Source organism: Pituophis catenifer, unplaced genomic scaffold, assembly GCF_029215685.1.
Source record: "Pituophis catenifer annectens isolate HBS135680 unplaced genomic scaffold, rPitCat1.0.hap2 SCAF_3, whole genome shotgun sequence".
Classification (NCBI taxonomy): Eukaryota; Metazoa; Chordata; class Lepidosauria; order Squamata; family Colubridae; genus Pituophis; species Pituophis catenifer.
In genome coordinates this window covers 46,946,135-46,968,662 of record NW_027256883.1, presented here as the reverse complement: position 1 = coordinate 46,968,662, position 22,528 = coordinate 46,946,135, and the positions used below count along the sequence as shown (strand labels likewise).

At 38.3% G+C, this 22,528-nt stretch overlaps 1 long non-coding RNA gene across 1 annotated transcript in view; it reads left to right on the top strand.

Moving 5' to 3' along the window:
- LOC139314739 (uncharacterized) overlaps positions 1-22,528 on the top strand; it is a 42,628-nt gene that overhangs the window by 5,646 nt on the left and 14,454 nt on the right. The window contains exon 2 of the long non-coding RNA XR_011600213.1: positions 13,942-14,001. This is a non-coding gene — a long non-coding RNA (uncharacterized lncRNA). The remainder of the gene's footprint in view (positions 1-13,941; positions 14,002-22,528) is intronic.

The following is a 22,528-nucleotide window of genomic DNA, read 5'->3' as shown; positions in this document are numbered from 1 at the left end:
CTCAGTTTAATTCTGAATGATGCAATGTCAGTTTTTTCCAGTAATGAAATTTTTGTTAAGAGTTGTAGAATGTCTTTATGGTTACTTTGTAGACAGTATCAGATGAGAGTCCCTCTATATATGACTTATAAGTCCAAAATTATGTTGAAGGCACTTTGTGCAACAAGAGGGCCCTTGTGTTGTGAAATCTATGCCTATTTGTTTCTGCTTCAGTAATACCCACAAGGTCCTGACTGATATGATTCTCCTGGGGAAAAAAACCAATCAAGTTAACAGAAGCTTGAGTTCTGAAATCCCAATGGATTCCCAATTTTTCATTTTGACTGCACTGCTGGCAAAATTTTGAAAACTATCAATTACATTTCCACCACAAACTAAAGCAAAGCTACAGGGTTCTCTAGACATCTTTAAAATTTTGCAAGATGTCAATAGTCAACATGATATTATATTTGACAGCATAGGTCGAGCCTTGGAATATAGCTCAGAAATTTCAAGACTGATATGTGCAATGGGAAAAACAGTTTCACGGTGACCTTTGCCAGATTCAATATCTGCATAAGATCAAATCAAGAGAGGAAGCATTCTTTTATGCCCTAGATGTAGCAGTCATCCACATGAAATATAGATTTGCAAACTCAAATAAAGCAGTTTCTATACCATATGTCCTGCTAATGTTAACCCTGATGTCAGCAATTGTTAAGCATTTGTACACCGACATATAACTTCCAATTTATTTATTTATTTATTTATTTATTTAGCGTATGGCTGGTCACACACAATATTAAAACACTTCATTTTTACAGGTTAAAACAATTAGAAAAAGAGCAGTAAGAAAACCTAAGAGGAAAACAGAAATAACATTTCAGAGTTTAATGTCGAGTTTGGAGATCCAGTCACTAGCTGTCGTTGTTACGCAGAGGAAGTCCCTAAAATCTCCTGGATACCTTCTGTTAGAGCATTCCCTCACTATATGTTGGATAGCCTGTCAGGGGCTCCCGCAATCACATTGTGCTGAAGGTGTCTTTCCCCATTTATACAAGGAGTTGGCACACACCCCATGAGTCATTCTAATTCTATTGTATGTCACCCATATGTGTCTGGGTAAATTAAATCCTGGAGGTATACTATTAGGATTAATATGCTCAGAAATATCTTGGGGGGAATAGCTACTCCACGCTTCCATCCACTTTTGTGTAGTGTTCTGATGATTGGCCAGCAGCTTAAGCGCTGTGAAAAGTGGTGGGTTTCTTGACTTTAATCAGCATCTTAAGAGATCAGGAATGTAGCCATGAATGGGTAGAGAGGAATTTAACAGGTTCTTACTATACTCCCGAATGAGAGCTTCTTGTCGTCATAAGTGCGGGGGAAGTATGTGACTAAGAACTCGTAACCAGTAATTAGCCTCATTGTATGGTTGAGTTGAACATCAATAAATCCTGTATGTGAGTTGTTTATCCATACAGGTGCGCAGTATTCCGCTGCAGAGTAGCAAAGCCCGAGGGCTGCACATCGAAGAGTTGGGGCTGAAGCTCCCCAAGTTGTTCCGCATAAAACTGCACCATTTGTATATACAAATGTGTATTTCTGGCCAGCAGACTACTTCTGTGATTGATCTGGATAGCACTTTATACAATCTAGACAGAGGAAGGGACAGGAGCGGGGAAAATGACTAGCTGTCAACTTGCAAAGCCTTACCAAACTGCTCTCAAGTTGCCATAGGCAGTGGGATGGGGAATCAAGCCTCCGAGCTGTACTGAGGAGTTTGCACCTCAGTCAAAACAAAGCCCCTTTCAGCTGGAAAATGTCAAGACAATCTCCACCGAGAGCCACAGTGGCCGGAGGGAGTGACTTCTACAACCAGCGAAATTGCTTTGTTGGAGAATGTGACTGATGACACACCTTGTGGGGAGGGGAAAACAGGGTCAGAGCCAAGGCGCAAATTAAGTGAGGTCAGAGATGGCTTCACTTGGTATGTACCGACATGATGCTCCTAATAAATAACTGGATTTCTTTTGAACCTCGGTTTGAGATTCATATTTTAATTAGGGCATTGGTCGGAACCCTGACACTAGCATTATTTGTGCCATTGTTGGAAAGATAGAATATTTTATTTGGGGTGTGTGTGAGTGGGTGGGATGATATGTAGAACAGGTTTATCAAACTGTTTTCTATCAAATACTTGGGAAACATTGATGGAGTTCCATGAGAAACTAAGCAAAAAGGAAAAAAAAATGTTTATTTGAACATACTCAACCTTCTATCTCTAGAGATTGTTCTCTTGATCAGGGTTTCCATGTATAATTTTTATTATCAGATTCCTTAGCCTGGAAAGTTTGAAAACCCCTGCTCTAAAGCCATAGAAGGTCCTTTGTTTGGTTAGTATCAATGCACATTTAGGATGTGGTGGCATAGTGGTTAAAATGCAGTAGTGCAGGATAATTCTGCCCACTGCCAGGAGTTTTGATTCTGACTAGTTCAAGATTGACATAGCTTTCCATCCTTTTGAAGTAGGTAAAATGAGCCCCAAGATTGTTGGGGGCAATATGCTGACTGTAAACCACTTAGAGAGTGCTGTAAAGCACTATGAAATGGTATATAAGTCTAAGTGCTATTGCTATGTGGCACACCAAGAATAAAGAGACAATAAAAAGAGTTTCATCTGGGCAGTTCTATTTAGGGTAAAACATTATTTCAGATTCCAACTTGTTTACAACCTGAAATGTGAGAGCTAAAGACTGTAGAGCCACAATCAAAGAATCTGAGATCATACAATACTGTTATCTAAATATGGCAGTCTCCTCAATTTGTAAGGCTGAAAAAGCTTTCTATATAAAAATGAGAGCATGAAAGGTGAAGTTTAAAACTCTAGAGTTGCCAAGCGTCTAAGCTAAATTCCTAGATTCCTTCAGTAGCTGATCAATTTTTTTTAAAAAAGAACATATTTCATATCAGCAATAAAAGCAGCACTTCTGAGGTGTCCTTGAGTCTTCCACCACTATGTTCATGAGCTTGTGTTTGCATTGTTATGGAGAATTTATTGCCATGCTCAGGGCAAATCACTAACATTAAGGCTCAGTCCTGTGAAGGTGCTTGTTTAGCAGCACAAATAAAATCCAGCACATCTTTGGTGCAACACTTTATCAACAACTAGAAAGATCCAATTACAAGAATCTTAAAGGAACCCTTTGCAGCACACACTCTCTCCCCACTAACATTTGAAATATTTTTGCATCTATGCTTATGGAACTTTGCAATAAAAGGGATGGAGGATTAAGCTATATTCTGAGTTTATAAAACAGCCTCTGTTTTCACAGCACTAGCCTAAACTAAAATGGGTTGGCAATTATGTGGTTCAGCATTTGTAGAAATCCAGGCATTGTATTAAAACTCTGTGTACTAGACCATGCTAAATTCTTAGTTTATTTAGGCAGAACAAGCTATAAGGGTAGCAACAGTGGCTTATTAAACTTCATTTAGGAATTAGCAGGCTGTATGAACCCAGCCATTATTTAATATTGGATTTCTGGATATTTGCATCATCCTGGTACTGATTTTCAGGCACTCTAAGGACATTTAATAAAACTATCAGTATCACTAATGATCAGTATCATTCATCTTACGTTGAATGAATTATTCTCCAGGCTTCGGTTTTTCCAAATGTACTTTTCAACCCTCACTCTTACCTGTATTGAGACTCCTGGTTTGGCCATGTTTTAGTCTTATAAAAATTATCAGGGGAAAAAATACAGATATAGATAGTCCTTGTTTAGCAAGAAGTCAGTAAGTGAAACCATGACTGTGCTTATAATCTTAACTCAGCTTTCCTTTGCTTTACAGATGTGCAAAGGTTAAAAAAAATGCGAGGATTGATTAAAAGTTACCTTTTCATCACTATTATAATTGTGAACAGTTGCTAAATGAGTCGGTCACGAAACAAGAAGCACCTGCAAATGAAAACAATGCTAAAGAGATCTTGGTTGAGTTGTTCTACAAAGACATTTATTCCCAATTTAAGTAAGAATTTTTCATACATTCATTGTCCATATTCTGTGGTGGGAGAGAGAAAGGGATCTCAAAAATGACAAGCCCGAACTTGAGCTGACAGGATAACTGATTTCTCACAGATATGACTAGTATATAGCTCTCTTCAGATCTTTATAGGAAGTTTCATTGGAGAGAAGCCATACTTATGCAAAAAAAGAAATATCATATGTTGGATTCTCTGTAGGCCAACCTACATATCTCGCTAGCTTTGTTCATTTGGTAAAGCACTACATGCTCCATCATATCCTTTATAAATAAAGAATCATTTATATCATTTATACCATTTATGGTATAATAATGATCATTAGAAAAAAACATAGCACTTTTCCTAGTGCTGACACGAAATGATCTGCTTCTTGATTGCATATCCTGTGATTAGTTTTACGTTGTTGTTTTTTCTCTCACTAGTATTTTATACTGAAATGAAAAATGTATTGTAGAGTACATAGGCTTTTATGATTACACTTTACCATAAAAAGAATGTGGCTGTAGATGTAGGTTTTATGGTGTGAGATAAATTTGGAATAACTGTTTTAAAGCTTGTTTGCTATTGTCCTGAACCCCTTAATATATCACAGATAATAGTTTTAGGCAAAACTGATTAGATTTCCTGTTTCAAAATGAACATGCAAATTCTTCAGGCTGCAAACTAGTAGATTTAGACAACATAATTTGTTTATGCGTTCATTCTAGTCAAAAGCTGTAGTTTATACCCAATTATAATTTTTATAAATTAATAATACCAATGAATTTCAGATAGATAGATAGATTGACCCACTCTGATAACAGGCATATATATATATAGACAGACTCATTCACTCTAATAACAGAGATTATTGTTTTATATTAAGTTTCATATTATGTATCGGTTGTGGTTCTGAAATGTTGAGATACTTTCCTTGTGAGAAGTGTGTAATCATTACAAAACTTCCTTAAATTGAGCCAATATAATCACCATCATCATCTGACTATGATGGATACTTATTTTCCTATTTGTTATTTGTTGGAGTTTTAGCTACTGCAAGATCCAAGCCACACCTACTCAAGGCAAGCTAGACACTTTGTATGTCCCTAGTATCTCTCTTGTTTTGAAAGCTTGAAGATTCTGTCCAATACCATTGCGGGCAGACAGTCCTGCAAATAAAGGGTTGGCTAGTGAGCCGCCTGGATCCTGGTATTACCAGTAATGTTTCCTGGATATTAATGGTGCTTCACTGCGATAACAGAGAAGTGGAAATTTCTCTACTACAGCTTCCTTTCTTTATGTTTAGAACGTCCTTTATCCTTTTGTTGCTTAGGAGGCTTTGATCTTCTGCTGAGTCATTGGGATGCTCTAGACTAGGCTGGGTTATATGTTGTCCAGGGATGTTTATGGGATTATTGATTTGATGAGTGTGCATTTCAGTTGTCATGTGTTTATAGTTTCTTTTTTCTTTTATTTTGTGCATAACTATTTTATTGTATTTCTTACTGTACTGTAAACAGCCTTAAGTCAGAGACTGAGGTGGTATATTGATTTGTAAATAGCTACCTAATTAAAAATTCCGTACTCTCCCATCCAACAACTAGATATCATATAATCAAATAATAATTGGTAAATGCCCTACCCATAAAGGGCCTTTGATTTAGTGTTATGTTTGTTTTGTTTAGCTTTGTTTTAAAGACAAAATGATAGATTCTCAGTCTGAGAGGTATATCTCATAGTAATAATGGAGGAAGAAATAAAAGAAAAGGGAAATCTGGAACAGTTGCAAGAGAAAGTCTCACTTTCACACGTATATTTGTACATTTACTATCTTTTAAAAAAAAAGTTAACTTAGATTGTTATTCATACATTCCTGTGATGGGCAATTCCCACTCAGTGTGGAAAAGGTAATAGTGGGTGTTAAAAAGACATATTGCCTAATTAAGGGTATTCAACTACATACAGTAGCTCACTGTGAATAGAGTAACCTTTCTGGGAGAAAAAAAGAAGGCCCATTATACACACATCAGTGAAGGAAAAGAATAATAGATGTTTAAGTACAAGGTCCTGCATTACTCTGATAAAAATCTGCATTTAATCAAGTTATTTTAGCAGACAAAGATACTGGTGCTTCCACTCATGCATTATCTTTTCATATACACTTTTTCTCATAAAGACTCATTCCTTGTTCTTTGGGAATTGTGCTCTATTTAAGAAATGCTTTCTAAGAGCAGAATGGAGCTGTCAGAGGAGGGTAGAAAGAACAGACAATTCACAACTGGTTTGAGTCATGAAAAACAAACTCGCAGCCAGCACAATTGATCCATGCACTACAGAGACATACTGCATCCACAATGTTTCTAGTGGTTTCTGCATGTCTTAAGATATAATGTGGTTTATTGGATTTTGATTTAGCATAATGTGGAAGCTCAGCGATTATGATTTGTAAACCACAGCATATGGATTTATGGTACGTCAGAACTAAATTGCTACGACTTGTACAACAAATCCTTGTTAAAACAAACCATGAATCCTTATGGTGTGCAGATTTAATATGTGTCCATCCAGCTCAGCTCTGTCTGCTTTAGCTGTCAGTAACTTCCAGCAAATCTGCAGAAATCCTTTGCATTACTGTACTTCGCTTTTTTGTTGTTGTTGTTGTTGTTGTTGAAGAGCACTTGCTTATTGCACTGGAATGCCAAACATGCAGACCACAACTGTGCTGGGAGGGTTTTTGCAAAGAGAAGCATCAAGTCTACTTGCTCCCTTACTCATATTCCTTACACTTTTCCACTTAATCCTGCTAATTTTAGAATTCCAGACAGTGAAGACTATCAGTTTATCTGTGGCCTTCTGATAGACTCTAACAAGTGTACGTAATATAAAAAGCATGCTTTGTACAAGATTTTACGGTCAGTTTCCCCAACCTATTATCCTCCATGTATGATAGGAGTATAATTCCCATATTTCTAATCAGAAACACTTATTGGCTGGGAATTTTAGAGTTTATTTGCAGAATGATCAATTGAAAAAGCTTTTCACTGAGATGTGAATCTGATTCTTCATTGCTCTAATACTTTTTTGTCCATTGCATCATTCTGCTTTTCTTCTCCTGCTTCTAAACTTGAAATCAGAACTTGGAACTTTGCTTAACAAACTATATTTAAACCAAATGACAGCTTACAACTATGTATGGACCAAACCATTGTCTTTATGTATTTGTTTATTGATTATAATTTCATAGATTTAAAGAACACTTTGCTCCAACCAGCTCTGGTTGCTTTGTCTAATACAAAATTGGAAAAAAACAAAAACAGAAAATAAATATGCATTAATTAATAACAACAACAATATAAATATTATGGGGGGGGAAATGAATTGGTATAGAAGTCTCAAAAGGGCTCTGCTATCAGTTGTCCGAGGTCTGGGAGATTAGTCATCGCCTTTTGAAACTTCACCAAGGTGGGAGCCATATCGATCTCTGGGCAATGCTATTCCAAGGGGCAGGTGCTGTGACAGAGAAAGAATATGCATTTCCTAATAGGCATCATTTGGTAACTGAGGAGGGCCAAAGCACATACACACAACCTGCCAAATCTTACTGGATAAATAATTATTGGGGATAAATGGTGCCTTAAATAATTAGATCCTATACCATGGAGGGCTTTATAGGTGGTAACCAGCACTTTGAATTACACCTGGAAGCCAATTGGCAATCAGTTCAACGCATGGAACAGGAGTGTTCTGTGGCCTCACAGTGTCATGCTCATTATTGTCTATGCACCTGCTTTCTGGAGCAGTTGTAGCTTCCAAGTGATTCTCAAGGCAGTGTGATAAAATGTGCATCTGCAGCAACAAAGGGGAAAGATTTTGCCAACTTAGAACTTTCCCAAAATGAGACCTAGATCCAAAGACTGTGTAGTCCCTGTCTGAATGTGGGAGATGTAAAGAGAGTCAGGGTAACCACCCTGCAGGAACTATCTAGTAATTTAGAAAGTTAGTTTGGCAAGACTTTCTATTAAGTGTAAGCAAATAAAGGATGGGACTCAAATGGATCTCTTTGTCTTGATTCTGGGCTTGAGCCTGACAGGCAGCTTCATGGAGAATGCATCACAATACATAGTCCCTTTGCAAGATGTGAGGGGCATGTGATTGTCAGAGGGGCCTTCTGATTCAAGAATGGGTTCAACTAAGCACACCAATTGTGCTTGTGAAAAAGCCACCTTGCCACCTGCTCTTGTGCAGGAACTGTGATTCCAGACTGCGCACCAATCTTAAAAGAGGAGCCTGGATAGCTCAGCAGACTAATGCATTGTAATTTAACTCCAGCTGTCTGCAATTAGTAGGTTCGAATCTTGCCAGGCTCAAGGTTGACTCAGCCTTCCATCCTTTCTAAGGTAGGTAAATTGAGGACCCAGTTTGTGGGGGCAATAAGCTGACTTTGTAAAAATATACAAAAGTATGAAGGCTATTGCTTAACGCATTGTAAGCCGCTCTGAGTCTCCGGAGAAGGGCGGCATATAAATCAAATTTTTTTTAAAAAGGGGAAAATGCTAAACTTCATACCAGTGAGTTGTTATAAGGCTCTTATGTATTTAATTGGCGATTACATAAAAGGCTGAGCTACTGTATTCCTTACTCCAGGTTGGAGAACCTGCCTCCAACTGTTGCTGGACTACGCATCCCCCAGTTTAATTTTATTGGCAGTTGTTGCCAATAATGGGAGTGGAATTCCAACAAGATTGGCAAATTGGTCAGTAAATGCCAAACACGGCTACTTTTTAAAAATGCTTAAGACCCTTTTTGCTGCTACATAATTAGAAACAAGAAAATAATGTTTTATTCACCCATCAGTAACTTAACAAGCTTGCTTTATCTTTGATTCCTCCGAAAAACATTTAGGCAATCTAGCTCTGAGTCACACTGTTTGATGTTAGGAAATAGAATATTTCCCTATTCTGGGTATGCTTTTTCTGTTTATAATGAAAATGAACAATAGTGCAGCTTATTCATCATCAGCTCTAAGCAGTGAAAGCCGTTAGCTTCTAGCAATGCCCTATTTAAATCTGAAACCAGGAGATCAAGCTGAGCAGTTTTGTTTCAATTAAGTAGAATAGGTATGTATAGCTTTGGAAGAAAAGAAAGGAAGTTTATGGCAAGGATGGAGGAACATAACATTGGGGAGGGAGTCCCTGGAAACAGAAAAGGAAGTTATTTCACCAATTACCTTGTTCACAGGATTTTTTTTTTAAAAAAAGGTCATGATTTATCTGTTTGAACATTCAACAGCCCAAAGAACAATGTTAAATTCCTGCAGATGTCTCTTGAAAGCTCTCCCTGTAGTATCAGGCAGCCATCAACCCAATTAGGGTAGATTTACTGTTGTTTTGCATTGCTGAAACAGCAAAGTAGCAGGAACCCTTTCCCATGACAGTCAAGGCAATTCATAAAAAAATATGAGTTCTGAATATTTATTTCAACTCCTACAATACCTGGGCAAGTGCTGCTTGGATCCTTTGCAGTTTTAGAGTTCATTTGCAGGAAATGGCTGCCTAAATGAAGTTGGTGTTTCATTTGAAGCTGAGATATTTTACACAGTCATATATATCTTGATAGGGTATTGCTTAATGTTGTAGAAGACAATGCTTGATATATAGTGTAGGAAGAAATATCCTTCTGGGTTCTGCTCCAAGTGGGGAAAAAGACACTGGAAACATGGAGACTGCTTGGAAAGATGGTTTAATGGTGAACAGGATCACATGGCTTGAGTTCCTGAATAGAAAAGGGCCAGATACAGTCAGTCTCCAGGTTTTTATGCTCTCCCTGGCTTTGAACTTCCTGGGTCCCCGAAAGAGTATCCTGATTGGTTGTCAGACTCCCAGGAGGTGGAGATCTTACTAGCCTTGTTGGCTGATGTAATCTTCCCAGGTGCCATGTGGTGAGTTTCTTTCCTAGATGGGTCCCATTATGTTAGTTTCTGTTGCTATTGTGTTGCAGATTATGGTCCATTAACAAAGGTGTGTGTGGGGGAGGCAGAAAGCTGCTTTGTCTTTAAAATATGTTTCTCCATTTCTCATCCAGGAGAATATAATATTCTGCCTTTTTAATATTTCCTAAAATATTTCATTCTTCCAGGAAAGGGGTGGGTGCTAACTTCCTACAATAGCAAAGTTGATAACAAGCTAGTCATGGCTGTGCATTTTTTGCAAATAGTTAACTGTTGTTCCTTTTCTGCTTATCTGGGTTTTACAGCTGAGCAGGTTTTGGATTAATGATTCTCAACTGTATTTTTTCAATGGCCCTGAGAAACCAAAGCTCTCTGGAGCAAGACCTTCAGACAGTAACACATTTCGTTTGAATTGTTTCATTGTTCTTTAGTTACTTCATTTCACCTTTTTTTTGGGCTCTTGTTTGCTCCTACTTGTCTCTACAGTCTCTAGCTACCTTGTCTTCTAAGAGGCTTTTCTTCAATTTTCCAGGGACTGTTCCTTTCATGTTAGGTATCCATAATATCTAAATATTAGCTTTATTATTAATTCTCCTAGTGAACAACCAGCTTTTACTTCATCCAATATAAAAGTATTTGTTGTTCGTCTAGTCCAAAATATTCTCAGCAATTTTCTCCAGCACCATTTGCAAAGGAATCAAATGTTCTTTGTTCAACCTTTCTGAACATCCACCATTCACAACTCTGTGTTACAACTAGGCCCTGAGAATGCATACTTTTGTTATTGATATGTTTCTGCACTTTAATATTTTGTCTAGATCTATTGCAGTCTTTCTTCCAAATAACAGATGTCTCTTTCTTTCACAGTCACTATTCCTGTGAATTTTTGATCCTAGACAGACATAGCCTGTTACTACTTTTGCATCTAAGGACTTGCAAATTGAATGCTCATTCCCCAGCTTGTGTAGTTAAAAAGCTGCAAATTGGCTTCCAGCCTGCAAGGTGGTAGGAAAAATCAAGTGTGAGCGGATAGGCACAAGTGTCAAAGAGAAATGGAGAGCTGAGTCTTAAGGTGTCTGCAAAAGGTTTGCTGCCTACCTCAAAGAGCGTTGGTCCCAGGTTCTTTATCAAGGATGTTGAAAACTCTTCTCCTTCTGCCTTTTACAAAGTTCATTTCTCGGGAACCTTGAGGATTAATCTGTTCTGTTATAATGTGGCAGCACTATAACTTTTTGTTATAAAAAAACAAAGAATATTTTCTTTTTTTGAAAGAATGAAGAAAAACCCCAGTTTGTTCGGATTTTGGCAGGGAAGCACTTGACTGAGTTAGTAAAAAACAGCTCATTTAAGTTTTATATGGAGTTGCTTAGAAAGTAATTATCATGGATACAGATAGAAGCAAATATTTATAGATCAGGGTTGAACCAGGATCTTTGGTGCTCTCTGAGCTTGGTTGTTTTCTTGCAAATGTTTCATTATTAAAGTCGGTACATCAGCAGTGCTAGTGGGAGTGGGGATTCCTCTCAGGGCAACCCCACTCCCTACTAGCCCTGATCATGTTACTTAGTTTGATAATGAAACATCTGCAAGAAAACAACCAAGCTCAGAGTGCATCAAAGATTCAGCAATTATCATGGGTGTTAAACAGGGGTGAAATCCAGCAGGTTCTGACAGGTTCTGGAGAACCGGTAGCAGAAATTTTGAGTTTTTCGGAGAACCGGTTGGCCCCAGAGTGGGGTGAAAATGGAGATTTTGCAAAATCCTTCCCCTGCCACGCTCACCAAGGCACGCCCACCAAGGCACGCTCACAGAATCGGTAGTAAAAAATTTTGGATTTCACCACTGGTGTTAAACAATTACTTTGGAAGCTAGGAAAGAACCTTGGCTTTGTGTATTCCTGTTTGTCTGGCTGACAACTGTCATTTTCTCTCCTATACAGTACAGGTAGTTCTTGACCTATGACCATTTGTTAAGCAACTATTTGACTTTATGACAGCGCTGAATGAACAGGGATTATGTCCAGTCCTCAAGAGTTCTGGCCATCCCTGTGTCCTGGTGGTCACATGATTGCAATCTGAGCACTTGGCAAACTATTTGTACTTACGACTGATTGCAACCCTCCATGATTACTATTTATAGCTTTCCCAGACAATTCTCCCAATAAGTTAATGGGGAAGCTGGCAGGAAAAGTCACAAGTCACAGGAATCTTTCTAACCCTTGTTTCTTCTCTCAGCCCATCTCAATCCACCTCAGCATTTGCACCCCCATGCATATCTTTCCCATCCTGTGCGCCTTACCCTCGTACACCTTGCCTGACCATTGCTGTGCCTCTTGTGCCCCCTCCCTGACCCCTGCTATGCCTCTCCATGTCTCCTCCCCAACCCATGCCACAAATGTTGCACATGCCCTTGCACATCATCCCCAATCCTTGCTGCCCTGCTTCCACATCCCCACATGTCCCTTTGCTGCCTCTTCCACCCAACATCAGCTAGTTACGTTCCTAACAGCCTGGGATTTCCTGCCAATTTCAGCACTGACTTTGACTGTGAGAAGTTGGCAGAAGGTTGCCTTAGGGAAGTTGCCTAATGACTATGAGATTTGGTTAAAAATGGCAACTGGATCTCCAGGAACTGCCTTCAGTTATGCTTTACCTTTTAGTGACAGAAATTCTGATCCCAATTGCTGTCCTAAATTGAGGTTTAATGTAATGATCCTACGACTGAAAATAAGTTATGGCCATGGTATTTATTCTTTTACAGTGAAGTCCATGAATGGAATACTTACTTTCCAAGTCCCAATGAATATGCCTGAATCTGATTCATCTAAGAACCTTTATTTGAGATTGTGCTGTTATAACCATGATTAACTGAATTAGATATTGTTTTATCCCTGACCAGGTAGATCAGTTTTGGCATTTCTGCTAATTCTGCCATCTTTACAATCTACTCCTCCATTGTGGGTATTTCAATATTTCTCCATCTTTGTGCATATAATAATCTTGCTGCAGTTATGCCATTAATAAAATCAATCTTCTTTAAGCCTTTTCAAATTGAGTATCCATAAACCCCAGAAAGAAAAGTTTTGGTTTCATCTCAGTATTAATCTGCAAAACTCTTTGTATCATCAAATGTTTTCAAACTTTTTTTTTTTTTTTGCTTTTTCACAAGTCCACCATGTCTGGTAAAACGCCCCTTCATTTCCATCATTAACCAGATGTACTTTTATATATCTTAGATATTTTCTCTGGTGTCATATACCAATGGTACATCATATAAAATGAAATTCTCTCTTAATTTATAACACAACACAAATATCTATCCTTTTATGTACACTCCTTCCCACGGATCCATCTGTATGTTATAACAAAGTTCTTAGTTCATTTAAAATGCAATCTTTAACTTGTTCTTCTTCCACTTCACATCTCAGCAAAAGTTTATACATTTTTGCCATCCTATGTTCATCCTTTGTACATAATGATTTATGTACCCTTTGCTTTTGGAACCAGGACAGGGGTGAAATTCAGCAGGTTCTGACAGGTTCTGGAGAACCGGTAGCGGAAATTTTGAATAGCTTGGAGAAGCGGCAAATACCACCTCTGGCCCCAGAGTGGGGTGGGAATGGAGATTTTGCAGTATCCTTTCCCTGGAGTGAGGTGGAAATGGAGATTCTGCAGTATCCTTCCCCTGCCACGCCCACCAAGCCACACCCACCAAGCCACACCACGCCCACCAAGCCACACCCACAGACCCACTAGTAAAAAAATTTGGATTTCACCACTGAACCAGGGTTGTACTTTGTTTTGGGAAGCATCTTTAATAAAGCAAAGCATCCCCTATAAAATGCAAAGAATAAGAACAGGGAATTATGTCTCTATCAGCCCCATTAACATTTAGAATTTAGAAATGGAAGAAGTGGGAAAACCAATGCTATATTATTTATTTTTTTAAAGATATCACTATTTCATATGGCTTCTATTCATTTAAGGGACCCTCAAACTGGAATTTGAAGAATGTTACTTAAAGACCACACACAAGCTCCAAGAAGGTAAGAGAGTAGATGGCTTGATACTCATGATTCCCCAATATGTCCTTGGAACCTGCCTGCATTCCTGCCCTCTTGATGCTTTAAAAAAAACAATATTTGAATGCTTCCAATATTGATTCCCTGTTTCCATTCACAAGCCGCCACTATGATTGTTGGATCTTATTAAATCAAGGATTCAGATGAAGACTAATGCATTTGAGTGATGGTGAAGTATCACAAGAGCAGAAACAAATTAAGTTCTCTTCTTTAGGTAGCAATAGCATTGTGTTTATTGTATTTTGAGGTAAGGGTGCAATCTGTGCTTGATGGCCATTTTTTCTTTTATGCAAAATAAGTACTGTAGTCATTTAATACTTTATGACTGCATAAACATATTAGTATTCCTAAATTAATTAGCCATGTGGCAGACGGCCCTCATTCTCCATACAGCTTAGCTTTAATACAAGTGTTGTCGATTGAATAAACAAACAAGTGTGTTTTCTTCTCACCTCATGTATACATTTCCATGTTTTTCCTTCTGCACATGCAAACATCCACATACATGTAAGTAAGCATATCATTTCATGCATCTGATGAAACCAATTCCAAACGAAGAAAATTCATAACATCATACTGAGGTATCTTTTTTAAGGTACCTCAACCATTAAGTACATTAAGAAGTTTAGCAAAATTTATTACTCCTTATCTGTCATTTGTCTTGTACTGTTTTTTCTTTCTCTGTGCACATTGAGAATACCTTCCCTTTTCTTCAGATGTAGCAAAAATCCCAATGTTATGTTTTCCATGGGTATCCATTTACCTAGTGCTTGTTAGAAAAATGAACAATTTATTGGATTGTGTGCCACTAAAATGCTTTTGGTACTGCAGAAGTCATCTGCATTATTTTGACTCCTCTTTGTCTCTCTGCCATGTTCCCCATTTCAAAAGCTGGCATATTTCTTACTCTGCTGTAGGTAAAAATAATGGTGTTTTCGAGTCTGAAACCATCTGTTTTTCAGAGGTTGAGAAGAAGAGAGGCAAAAAAGAAGGTAGAATAAAGAAAATGGGACTTGCATTCTTTTTCATTGAGGACGGCTATTGGGTGAACTCACAATAAAGTACATAGTATAAAAATAAGATAGTGCTCAGAAGTACCTTTATGTCCACGTCTTCTTGCATTTCCAAAATTCCATTCTCATACTGGTTATTTGTTTTTATTTAGGGGAAGAGATAGTGTCTGAAATGGTTTGGAGTGTTATCCTGGTATGGGGATAATAAAATCAAAATCAGAACCCGAGAACTAGGTCCATTATAACAACACTCATCAGATGTCAACTCCCTTCAGGCAGAGAAATATAAGTTCACCTGGCTGGAAAGAAATCCTGGATTTCTTTCCAGGACTCCTCTCCAATCAGAAAGGATGAGTGGATGAGTGATGAAGATAAACAGAGAAGGATAAGCTTTTAGGTGATGGTTTGAATTATGATTTGTTTAGTATTTGCAATCAAAGTAGCTTGTCAAAAGTGTTATCTTGAATTTATGCCTGCTTGCCTTTGTATATGAATAACAGACTGGCTGAAGCTCAACAGTAAAACCAGAGAGTTCTACACATACTGTTATAAGAAGAAAAATAATGTTCGGTTCCTAGACCCAGACCATAGCAACCAGCATACTTGTAGCTTTGTTGACTGTGGACCAAGTCACCAGCATCTTTTACAGTATTCCAGCATCCAAGTGGCTCAGATGGACTAATTATTCCAAGCAGCAAACCCATTAGCAGAGCAGATGAGCCAGAATAGGCCCCTGTCTGCTGCTGCAGCATCGCTTCTTGGTCAAGTGCATGATGCCATAGCAACAACAACTGTAGCTACTCACCCAGGCCTTGCCTGACAAGTATGATGGAAATTCTGGAGTGTTTATGACTTTCATCACTCGATGCAAATTATACATCTCCTTAAGTCTGGGCAATTTTTTCATAAATAGCTCCAGGGTAGAATTTATGGTTGGTCGTTTGACCAAAGGCACTGTATCACTTTACATTGGTCCCTGTTCTGCAACTGAACAGCTCAGGCACAGATAATTACACAAACTTCATAGCCAGTCTGAGTGCTGCTTGACAGCTAATCATGAGATCCAGCATTTACAACATTGTAAACACTGAGTCAGCATATGTGCTGACTATCATTTGCAAAGGATGTGGGCTAAAACAAACTAACCATAGTCAGCCCGTTTAAAAAGGACCCTTCTCCTGAAATATGATACAAACTAATTCAACAGAATGGAAGATTTGAGGAAGTATAACAGCATATCTTCTCCTAACCCATGGTTATTCATCAGAGACTTAAATGCTCAGCCCATCGACATAAGAGCCAGTAAAGCTCTGCTGTTGACCAGCAGATGCAAACACCATTTGAATTCAGTTATTTTTTCCCCCCAGGATTGCCTTATTAACTTCTATCTCAAGCAATTGCTTACTTCTGTCATTTTGAAAAATTGAGGCATTTTTCCAAGCTGTGGCTCTAAATGTCCTAGAACCAACTTGTTGGGAAATGAGATAGTTCCCCTCCCCCATTCTAAAAAATGAGTTTGGATGGGAGCATCTGAAAATTAAGAAGGGTTATGACGCTAAGCACAGACATTTGGTTAATCCAGTTATTCTTCACACCCGGATTGATTTTATAAGGTACTTTTAGGCATTTATTTAATGTATTGATTTCATCATTTTATACAATTGTCCATCTCAGCAAGTAGATTTGGGCAACAAACAAAATTAAAATTAAAGGCAATTACAACTAACAATATAAAAATTAAAATAAAGAGCAGTACAGGAAGATATCAAATCAACACTGACTAAAAACTAGGAGAGAGGCTTCACACACTTGGAGCCCTAGGTCCAGACCTTTAATATCTTACAAAAGACTAGCAGTCATCTTAATTTCCAAAGGGATAATATTTTTCAGGGTGCTACTGAAAAAAGACATACCTACTATCCTAATGGACTCTTCATAGATTCTTCCCTCTGCACTCCAGGTCCAGACAGCCCGTAAATCCCCATTAAGAGCTAAAAACACAGACAGAAAATTTCTGTGATCTGTGCCAATTTCTGATTACAGTTCCTCTTCTCACCCTCTATGACCATCAACAACCTTTGCTATTTTTTCTGATTTCCTGTTTGTATTTCCCTATACTATTGGGGTCAGATTGGCTTGAGATCCATAGTCCATGTATTCAGAGGTGGGCTTCACGTAATTTAACAACTGGTTCGCCTAGTGCAGAACCAAAAATGTGAGTGCTCACTCACGCACTCACTTCACTTGCATGCGCACTCACTTCAGTCACACGCATTCCGTGCTTGTGTGCAGCTTGAATCACATAGCGATTTCCTGCATGTGGCTTCCAGCACACCTTCTCAGGCAGCCACGGTGAGTAGAGCAGGTGAAGCATGGAAATCAGCTGGGCTGTGTGGACAGGGTGAGCGAGCCAGAGAGTGAGATATATAGGATGGGATAGCACCGGGGTTGGTGGGCGGACCCAGCCGGTGGTCGGAACTACCGGTTCGCTCGAACCAGTCCGAATTGGCAGCAGCCCACTTCTGCATGTATTCAGTGGGGCCAGTTGATTCACTGCTTCCAAAACTGACAATGTCTCCCTTTCTCCTTGAAATTCAGCAGGCCAAATATCTGAAGTCCTAGCTGACCTGTCAAATCTCCACGTTCCCCAGCTTCTACAATTGGTAGTCATACACATTTGAACATCCTGATATTGAACATCATAATATTCTGTCCCAAAGGTGCTTTTTCAAGAAGCAACTGGACTTTCTGGTCTTTCTTTGAAGATGTTTTCTTGTCATCCAAGAAGCTTTTTCAGTTCTGTCCATTTGCCTCTTGAAAAAGCACCTTTGGGATGACCATGTCCTGGATGACTGATAATCTCCATAGACTTTTAATATTCTGTTTTGTTTTTTGTTTTTTGCAACTACTAGTTCCTTAAATACTGAGGAGAAAGAAACTAGACTTGGGGGAGTGTTGTTGTTGTTGCACTTTCAATGAGCATGTGGATCCCTCCTTCCTGAAGCTGCAAAGGGAAACTTTGAACAGAAGAGAATAACTGAAGAAAACAAAAGAAGGATGGAACATTCCTCTTGCCTGTTCTTTGTTCTTAGGACCAGATGAATACTATTTCAGTCCCCTGACCCAAAGCTGTGGATAAGAATTCAGGATTGAGAGTAGTTGTAGTTGATGCTCTGCTTGGGATGGAAAATTCATGCTCGCTGTCTTATTACAAGAAGAGATGAAAATTCCCCTTTTCTCTTTTCCCTCACTTTTCAGAGTGGGAAAATTTGTTCAACAGGATGCACCTGCATTGGAGTTTTGCTTTCTGGAGGAAAGAAATTGTGATTTCTTGTCCCACTTTATTTTCTTGGGATGGAAGGAGAGAGGAAATAACCACAAGCCTACACAGATAGAGAACCCCATGTCCTGAGAGTATGTGAGAAGTCTAAAGTTCCTGGCATTTCCATGGCCAAGAGAGAGATATAAGGAGGCAATAGAGAAAGAGGTAATGTGAATGGTAGAAGGCCATAGTCAGATCCAAAGGGCAAAAATCAGACAGTCCCAATACTATAATGATGCACAAGTGTCAACTGCCCTTCCCTCTTCTCTTCATAGTTCTTTAGCAAGCATAAATAGGAGGAAAAAAATCATAATATCTGAACCTTGGGACTATGTATGTATGCTTATTTTATTTTTGAATTGTTAGTTTTTGTGATACTTACATCTTTTATGGTACCTACAATAAAACTAGCTTCTCTAAGAGTAGTATCCTTGTATCCTTATTAGACTTGGTTTTAGAATAACACTATTGGTGTTTTAAGTATATGACATCATAATTCCACAGAATACTCTTAGGTTCCACAGAAACTTAACTACTTTCTTGGTTTTTGTAGTCTTTCTTTCTTCCCTTTCTTTCTTTCTTTCTTTCTTTCTTTCTTTCTTTCTTTCTTTCTTTCTTTCTTCTTCCTTCCTTCCTTCCTTCCTTCCTTCCTTCCTTCCTTCCTTCCTTCCTTCCTTCCTTTACTTATTTTACTCTTCATTAGTTCATGTTAGTTTTCATATTTTTTGTGTGTTTACATTTTTTGTGTGCAACAAGACTAACTGAATAATTGGTGACAACTGGGAAAGAGCGTGAGTGATGTAACATTATGTTTAATTAGATAATTAGAACTGCAGAAAAAACAATTACTACCAACCTGCCTTCCATTGAGGACCTATATACTGTACTAGTCAAAAAGAGGGCTGTGAAACTATTTACAGACCCCTTGCATCCTGGACATAAACTGTTTCAACTCTTATCCTCAAAACGATGCTATAGAGTACTGCACACCAGACTAACTAGTCACAAGAACAGTTTTTTCCCGAATGCCATCACTCTGCTAAACAAATAATTCCCTCAACACTGTGAAACTAGTTACTAAATCTGCATTTCTATTAATCTCGTCATTGTTCCTATCACCCATCTCCTCCCACTTATGACTGTAAGACTGTAACCTTGTTGCTGGTATTCTTAAGATTTATATTGACTGTTTCCCTATGTCTATCATTAAGTGTTGTACCTTATGATTCTTGACGAATGTATTTTTTCTTTTACGTACACCAAAAGCATATGCACCAAGACAAATTCCTTGTGTGTCCAATCATACTTGGCCAATAAAGAATTCTATTATACTATCAACGAGCTTAAGGATCTTGTGATTGCATTCACACAAATACTAAGTTTTCAGTTTTATCCTTCATTGTTTTTCTTGTGGCTTAGCATCTTTGTATGACCTGCAAAACACGTTCAGTAAAAAAAAAATATGTACATTGTGAATGTAGCCAGTAAAGGAAAACAAAATGACAGTGTTTGGAGCTTAACTAGGAAGAAGAAATGGTATGGGGAGCTCCAGGAAATATTATAGGAAATGAAGCAATCCCTGGGATGAGAGTCAGTATGTATGTGTTGTGTGTGCAATTTTGGGATAACTTTGTCCCTATCTGCAAAATGATATATAGCCATGATGCTTTTGAGTATATTCAAAGGCAGACATTTTGTGATGTTAGTAAAGAAATTCCAGATATGTCTAGCAGCTAAAATAGACTTGAAACTCAGCTTCTGAGAGAAAAACAACAGAGAGTGAAATGCATAGAATGATTCATTGACTCATGCTTTGCACATATGATGGAACATTTAACAGATGTTTTGCCATTGGCATATAACTGTTTGGGCAGTTAAAAGCCTTGAGCACAAAAAACACTGAATAATTAGTCAAGTAGGAGATACATTTGAAGTCTCTGGACATTTTAACAATGCCATGAATTAGGTAATTTTCTGGAGACATATAAATCCAGCATAAAAAGCAGGGGGAAAAAAACCCCTGTAATTATTTTACTGTTGATTAAATGATATGGGCATCATCCAGATGATCAGTAAATTGCGTACAAATGGAAATTGCGTACAAAAGAGGCTTGAAACAGTCACTCACAAAGACTTAATGGAACACAAGCATTACTTATTTCATTGGACTGACAAACAAGCGCTGAATTTTTATGTCCCTTTAGCACTAAACAAACCTTCATTGCACCTGTAGTTCCTACATAGAAGATAAGGAACACTACTCTGGGCTGATTAGCTTCTAGACATGATTCTGCTAAACCAAATGCAGCAGGGGGAAAAAAAAGCACTGATGCTACATTGCTAAAGTAACAAAATGTATATCTTTCTGATGGGAAAGAATTTGCTGCATCTCTGGATGGCAATAAAATGACACAGCCATTATTTTAATATATACTACTTTAGGAATTATACCTTTCTGGGGGGAAAAATTCCTTCCAGTAGATAACTTCTGAATCAGAATGAGGAAAAGCCTAAAGTCCCTTGGTGTTTTTCCTTCATCAGATGCATCTGTAAGACTCATCGCAATGTATTAGCAGGATAGTGCTATTCCAGGATGTAAAACCGATGAGCTTTCAAAAGACAGAAAGAAGAGAAAAAGAAAGTTTGAAAGCAAAGAATTTTTAATAACTTATTTTAGGAAAAAAAAAGAATAAAAAAGTGAGATGCATACTTTTGGTAGGTCAGGTACAAAACATTAACCTGATACTTTTAATATTGCTGTTTCTTATACATCTGCTCACTGTCCCTTCTGGTATATTAATCTCATTATCATCCACGGACTTCAAACTCAGAGCTTTATGCATTCAGAACAGTAGTTTGAAAGTAGGAAATATAATATGCAAACATTACTATCATTTTCTAAATACTGTTAGAAGTGTAAGCCTTCAGAAAACTTATTCTGGTGTTTCAAAAAGGAGAGAACTATAGAGAACTGCAGAGCAGATACAGTATAGCTCAGGGGTCTCTAATCTTGGCAACTTTAAGCCTGGAGGACTTCAACTCCCAGAATTCCTCAGCCAGCTGGCTGGGGAATTCTGGGAGTTGAAGTCCGCCAGGCTTAAAGTTGCCAAGATTAGAGACCCCTGGTATAGCTCATTCTAAACCTGATAATAGATGTTGTAACAGCTATTGTATGGTTCTGCTGTAGGACCTGTGTAACATTTCAAAGTATGGGGATCCACCATTTGGTTGTTACCCTACACTCAAAGATCTGTAGCTTTGGATACATCAAAGATCATATCCATGCTGCTATAATTTTACTTTTGTGCTTCAGGTTGTTTATTGATATTTTATTATTGCAACCATGTGAATACAAAAATGTTTTTTTGAATGGGAAGTTTTCATTTTTTTTTTTAAAAAAAATCTATCTCTATGTGTATGCTTGGACCTGGTTATTTACGGGACCGCCTGCTACCACCAATAGCCTCCCACTGGCCAGTACGCTCCCATAGAGAGGGGCTCCTCCAGGTGCCGTCGGCCAAACAATGTCGGCTGTCAGCCCCTAGGGGGAGAGCCTTCTCTGTGGGGGCACCTACGATCTGGAACGAGCTCCCCCCGGAGATACAGAGGATCCCGGATCTGCGCACCTTCCGTCGCGCGCTTAAGACTCTTCTATTTCATCAAGCTGGCCTGGCCTAAATCTTCCCCCTTTTAATGTGGAAATTTTAAATTTGTTTTAATTATAGGGTTATGGGTAAGGCGTTTTAAATTGGGGAGCCATTTTGGATTTAATTTTGTTTTAAATGTATTTTAATGTTTATATTGTATGTTTTTTAATCTTGGCTGTTCACCGCCCCAAGTCCTTCGGGAGAGGGGGCGGTATAAAAATTTAATAAATATAATATATAATATATAATATATATGCTTATATCTCAATTTCTCATTAACTTACTATAAGAAATTATTCTCTTCCTTAGAAATATAAAATTTCAGCAAACAGATATAATTCTGTAGCAGTGGTGAAATTCATTTTTTTTACTACTGGTTCTGTGGGTGTGGCTTGGTGGGTATGGTGTGGCTTGGTAGGCGTGGCTTGGTGGGCATGGCAGGGGAAGGATACTGCAAAATCTACATTCCCTCCCCACTCCTGGGGGAAAGATATTACAAAATCTCCATT